Source organism: Lates calcarifer, linkage group LG5 (genome assembly GCF_001640805.2).
Source record: "Lates calcarifer isolate ASB-BC8 linkage group LG5, TLL_Latcal_v3, whole genome shotgun sequence".
NCBI classification, from domain to species: domain Eukaryota; kingdom Metazoa; phylum Chordata; class Actinopteri; family Centropomidae; genus Lates; species Lates calcarifer.
Genome location: NC_066837.1, coordinates 1,460,702 through 1,466,701, shown reverse-complemented (window position 1 = coordinate 1,466,701; position 6,000 = coordinate 1,460,702). Strand labels below are relative to the sequence as shown.

Genomic DNA, 6,000 nt, shown 5'->3' with positions numbered 1-6,000 from the left:
GGGGTTAGGGTTAGGGTTATGGCTTTTAGCCAGAGGTTAGGGTTAGGGTTAGGGGTTAGGGTTAGGGTTATGGCTTTTAGCCAAAGGTTAGGGTTAGGGTTACAGCTTTTAGATGCTTGAAGCCAAAGGTTAGGGTTAAGGTTACAGTGTTTTAGCCAAAGGTTAGGGTTAGGGTTACAGTTTTTAGCCACAGTTAGGGTTAGGGTTATGGCTTTGAGCCAAAGGTTAGGGTTAGGGTTACAGTGTTTTAGCCACAGTTAGGGTTAATGTTACGGCTTTGAACCTGAGGTTAGGGTTAGGGTTACAGTGTTTTTAGTCACAGTTAGGGTTAGGGTTACAGCTTTTAGCTGCTTGAAGCCAAAGGTTAGGGTTAGGGTTACAGCTTTTAGATGCTTGAAGCCAAAGGTTAGGGTTAAGGTTACAGTGTTTTAGCCAAAGGTTAGGGTTAGGGTTACAGTTTTTAGCCACAATTAGGGTTAGGGTTATGGCTTGGCTTGACAGTGTTTTTAGCCACAATTAGGGTTAGGGTTAGGGTTAGGGTTAGGGTTAGGGTTATGGCTTTTAGCCAGAGGTTAGGGTTAGGGTTAGGGGTTAGGGTTAGGGTTATGGCTTTTAGCCAGAGGTTAGGGTTAGGGTTAGGGGTTAGGGTTAGGGTTATGGCTTTTAGCCAAAGGTTAGGGTTAGGGTTACAGCTTTTAGATGCTTGAAGCCAAAGGTTAGGGTTAAGGTTACAGTGTTTTAGCCAAAGGTTAGGGTTAGGGTTACAGTTTTTAGCCACAGTTAGGGTTAGGGTTATGGCTTTGAGCCAAAGGTTAGGGTTAGGGTTACAGTGTTTTAGCCAAAGGTTAGGGTTAGGGTTACAGTTTTTAGCCACAATTAGGGTTAGGGTTATGGCTTGGCTTGACAGTGTTTTTAGCCACAATTAGGGTTAGGGTTAGGGTTAGGGGTTAGGGTTAGGGTTATGGCTTTTAGCCAGAGGTTAGGGTTAGGGTTAGGGGTTAGGGTTAAGGTTAGGGTTATGGCTTTCAGCTGCTAGTAGCCAAAAGTTAGAGTTACAGTGTTTTTAGCCACTTGTAGCCACCAGTTAGGGTTACAACTTTTAGCTGCTTGTAGCCAGTGATTAGGGTTAGAGCTTTTAGCTTAAATTGGAGTTTTTAGCCTCAATTATACATTTTAATTGAGAGCTGCAAATACAAAATAATTGGCATTTCTACAAAATCATTTTTTACATTAATGGGAAAAGAGAAACACTCAACTCAAAATTTAAGTTACAAAACTTTATTGTAGACAACATTTAACAAATCACAGCAGAGATAATGACAGACATTTGAACACTTTCTTATATTCTGTGACCGTTTTTAATTTACTATACTATAAAATTTTTTGACATTTTTGGACACTTTACTATACTATGACATTTTTGACACCTTACTATAACATTGACATTTTTTTGACCATTTTTGACACCTTACTATACTATGACATATTTTGACATTTTTTGACACCTTACTATACTATGACATTTTTCACATTTTTTGACACCTTACTATACTATGACATTTTTCACATTTTTTGACACCTTACTATACTATGACATTTTTTGACCATTTTTGACACCTTACTATACTATAACATTTTTCACATTTTTTGACCGTTTTTGATGCCTTACTACACTGACATTTTTTGAAATTTTTTGACACCTTACTATACTATGACATTTTTGACACCTTACTATAACATTGACATTTTTTTGACCATTTTTGACACCTTACTATACTAAGACATTTTTTGACCATTTTTGATACCTTACTATACTATGACATTTTTCACATTTTTTAAAATTTTTGACACCTTACTATACTATGACATTTTTTGATATTTTTTGACGCCTTACTATACTAAGACATTTTTTGACATTTTTGGACACCTTACTATACTATGACATTTTTGACACCTTACTATAACATTGACATTTTTTTGACCATTTTGACACCTTACTATACTATGATATTTTTGAAATTTTTTGACACCTTACTATACTATGACATTTTTTGACACCTTACTATACTATGACATTTTTTGACACCTTACTATACTATGACATTTTTTGATGCCTTACTGACATTTTTTGATGCCTTACTATACTATGACATTTTTTGACATTTTTTGACGCCTTACTATACTATGACATATTTTGACATTTTTTGACACCTTACTATACTATGACATTTTTGGACCATTTTTGACACCTTACTATACTATGACATTTTTTGACATTTTTGGACACCTTACTATACTATGACATTTTTGACACCTTACTATAACATTGACATTTTTTTGACCATTTTTGACACCTTACTATACGATGACATTTTTTGAAATTTTTGACACCTTACTATACTAAGACATTTTTTGAACATTTTTGACACCTTACTATACTATGACATTTTTGACATTTTTTGACACCTTACTATACTATGACGTTTTTGACATTTTTTGACACCTTACTATACTATGACATTTTTTGACATTTTTTGACACCTTACTATACTATGACATTTTTTGACACCTTATTATACTGACATTTTTTGACATTTTTTGACGCCTTACTATACTATGACATTTTTTGACTGTTTTTGATGCCTTACTATACTATGATATTTTTTGAAATTTTTTGATGCCTTACTACACTGTCACATTTTTTGAAATTTTTTGACACCTTACTATACTATGACATTTTTTGACCATTTTTGACACCTTACTATACTATGACATTTTTGGACATTTTTGGACGCCTTACTATACTATGACATTTTTTGATGCCTTACTGTACTATGACATTTTTTGACCATTTTTGACACCTTACTATACTATGACATTTTTCACATTTTTTGACCGTTTTTGATGCCTTACTACACTGACATTTTTTGAAAATTTTTGACACCTTACTATACTATGACATTTTTGAGACCTTACTATACTATGACATTTTTTGTCATTTTTTGATTCCTTACTATACTATGACATTTTTTGACGCCTTATTATACTATGACATTTTTGAGACCTCACTATACTATGACATTTTTGACATTTTTTGACGCCTTACTATACTATGACATTTTTTGACTGTTTTTGATGCCTTACTATACTATGATATTTTTTGACATTTTTTGATGCCTTACTATACTATGACATTTTTTGACGCCTTTTTATACTATGACATTTTTGAGACCTCACTATACTATGACATTTTTTGATGCCTTACTATACTATGACATTTTTTGATGCCTTACTATACTATGACATTTTTTGACCATTTTTGACACCTTACTATACTATGACATTTTTTGACTGTTTTTGATGCCTTACTGTACTATGACATTTTTGGACACCTTACTATAACATTGAAATTTTTTTGACCATTTTTGACACCTTACTATACTATGACATTTTTTTATATTTTTGGACGCCTTACTATACTATGACATTTTTTGACACCTTACTATACTATGACATTTTTTTTTATTTTTTGATGCCTTACTATACTATGACAGTTTTTGAAATTTTTTGATGCCTTACTACACTGTGACATTTTTTGACACCTTACTATACTATGACATTTTTTGACATTTTTTGATGCCTTACTGTACTATGACATTTTTTGACCATTTTTGACACCTTACTATACTATGACATTTTTTGACATTTTTGGACGCCTTACTATACTATGACATTTTTTGATGCCTTCCTGTACTATGACATTTTTTGATATTTTTTGACGCCTTACTATACTATGACATTTTTTGACTGTTTTTGATGCCTTACTATACTATGATATTTTTTGAGCATTTTTCACACCTTACTATACTATGACATTTTTCACATTTTTTGACCGTTTTTGATGCCTTACTACACTGTGACATTTTTCGAAATTTTTTGAGACCTTACTATACTATGACATTTTTGAGACCTTACTATACTATGACATTTTTTGTCATTTTTTGATTCCTTACTATACTATGACATTTTTTGACATTTTTTGACTGTTTTTGATGCCTTACTACACTGTGACATTTTTGGGCCCCTTACTATACTATGACATTTTTTGACCATTTTTGACGCCTTACTATACTATGACATTTTTTGACACCTTACTATACTATGACAGTTTTTGAAATTTTTTGATGCCTTACTACACTGTGACATTTTTTGACATCTTACTATACTATGATATTTTTTGACATTTTTTGACACCTTACTATACTAAGACATTTTTTGACATTTTTGGACGCCTTGGAATTTTTTTGACGCCTTACTACCCTATGACAGTTTTCTTGACCAGTTTTGACACCTTATTATACTATGACATTTTTTAAAATTTATTGATGTTTTTAGTGCCTGACTATACTACATTTTTTGACACCTTACTATACTATGAACTTTTTTGGCAGTTTTTGATTCCTTACCATAATATGCCATGTTTTGACATCTATTACTATACCATGCCTTAATACATTATGACATTTTAAAACATTTTTTGAGAACTTGCTATGGCATTTTGTTTGATACAATACTATACTGGCACATTGTTTTTCTTTTGTTGTTGTTTTTTTTACATTTGCTCTATGCTCCTTTTTATTGCTTTTGACACTGCACTGTACGGTGACATTTTCAGCATTGCTTTTATATCTCTCATGTCTCTCTTTGACAAGGTCTCTGCGATCATGGACGATGTCTCTGATCATGGACGATGTCTCTGATTATGGACCATGTGTCTGCGACCAGGGATGACATCTTCGGTGATAGTCGATGATGTCATGGATGAAGTGATGACATCTGGAGGAAATCAAAGAAAAACATACCAAGGAAAATGATCAATACACTGCTCCCTATTCCTCGTTAACGGTTTAACCATGGCCACCATAATCTCAGTGCTCTGTGTTGGACAGTTGATGTAAAGCTGTTGGTGAATTACCTGGAGGTCTCTGTTCTGGTCTCAAAGAACTTCTTCATTGTACGAAGACTCTCTGTGATCGTGGACAATGTCTCTGGGATTATGGACAATGTATCTGTGATCATTGACAATTTCTCTCTGAACCCAGTCCCTGCCAATTCTTGCGCAGGTCTCTGCAAGTCAGGGACAATGTCTCTAATCATAGATGATGTCTCCCTCATCCTCAGCAATGTCTCTCCGATCATGGACCATGTCTCTGTGATCATGGACGATGTTGTGGACGAAGTGATGACACCTGGAGGAAATCAAAGAGAAACATACAAAGGAAAATTATCAATACACTGCTACCTATTCCTCATCAACAGTTTAACCATGAAAACACAGAGAAATAGTCATAATAACATTACAGCTGAAACACAACATTTAACAAAACATTAGAGGCTATTTCAGAAAATCAACAGTTGACTGTCATGACCTCCTCAACAACTAACAACAACAAATGCTTGGGAAAAAGTAAAATGATTATTGATTATGTTTCTATCAAAAAATCAATGAAGCAGTCATTTATATTACTGTGAAATGCACAACAATAATAAAGATTATCAGTAACGTCAATTATTGAATCCAGGATTTTAACTTGTGTTGTTTATTATAATCAGTAAAAGGTCAGAATCTTTCTTCCACCACAGACGGTCACATACAGATTCATTATTTCACATTTCACTTTTTCTTATTAACACATATTTAAAATGTCTTTCTTTTGTGTTGTTTTTGTTTAATGAATAACAACCAAATTCACAAAGGTCTTAACAGCATCTTATGTGAAAACCTTTAAGGAAATAAAAGTAGATCTGGTCGTTATAAACTGTAAAGATATTTTAAAATCACCCTCTGACCAACAGTTAAAATTAAAATATTTATAAACAACTAATATTTTATTTGTATCACTGATGTTGTTTTGTATGGTGTCATCTAGTGTGTCTAGTAAATGGATATCAGCTAGAATTTCTGATAATGTATGATCAAACATAAGTAAAGATATTTTC

General features: G+C 33.0%; 1 long non-coding RNA gene across 4 annotated transcripts; it reads right to left on the bottom strand.

The window, feature by feature from the left end:
- Positions 1-1,473: 1,473 nt before the first annotated feature.
- On the bottom strand, positions 1,474-4,706 carry LOC127142513 (uncharacterized). 4 transcript variants are annotated; one of them, XR_007813322.1, is made up of 4 exons: positions 3,859-4,706; positions 2,504-2,757; positions 2,250-2,354; positions 1,474-1,767 (listed from the first exon to the last, which is right to left on the bottom strand). It is a non-coding gene; the product is annotated as an uncharacterized LOC127142513 (long non-coding RNA). The 4 variants fall into 4 exon arrangements; XR_007813321.1 differs by lacking the exons at positions 2,250-2,354; positions 2,504-2,757 and adding an exon at positions 2,862-3,678 and having other exon boundaries at positions 1,474-1,805; XR_007813323.1 differs by lacking the exons at positions 2,250-2,354; positions 2,504-2,757 and adding an exon at positions 2,862-3,498 and having other exon boundaries at positions 1,474-1,805; positions 4,151-4,706.
- Positions 4,707-6,000: the final 1,294 nt, after the last annotated feature.